This window comes from Apteryx rowi, unplaced genomic scaffold (assembly GCF_003343035.1).
Source record: "Apteryx rowi isolate R43461 unplaced genomic scaffold, aptRow1 scaffold_176, whole genome shotgun sequence".
Taxonomy (NCBI): Eukaryota; Metazoa; Chordata; class Aves; order Apterygiformes; family Apterygidae; genus Apteryx; species Apteryx rowi.
This window is the reverse complement of record NW_020448041.1, coordinates 622,040-622,482: the sequence shown is the minus strand read 5'-3', so window position 1 is coordinate 622,482 and position 443 is coordinate 622,040.

Here is a 443-nt window from a genome sequence, read left to right as displayed (position 1 = left end):
GTCGCGCGTGGGCGCGAGCGCACGTATGTGCGCGCCGAGAGCCGAGAGGGACGTGTGCGACACGCGCTCGCGTGCGCGCGGGTGGCGGCCTGCCGCCCCCTTCGGCCCCGCCGCGGCCGTTGGGACCGTTGGTGCCGTTGGCTGACCGTTGGCTTATGCATGCATGCTGGGTGCCGTGTTTCCCTCCCGGTCCCTCACCGTGTCCGTGAGAGAGTAGGCCAGTTCGGCACGGGTGCAGCTCATTTAGCAGCACCCGTTACTAAGCCGAGGCCTCAGCTGACACGGGAGGAAAGAAGCTTGTTTGTCACTACAGCAAATCTCAGATTTAGTGTGGTGGAGGACTCTTCTCCAAGAAATAGGTAACAACTTATTGTTACCCGTATGATGAGCTTCTTGAAGAGTGAATGTCATTTCAAGAGATACTTTCAATTAAAACAGGGGTA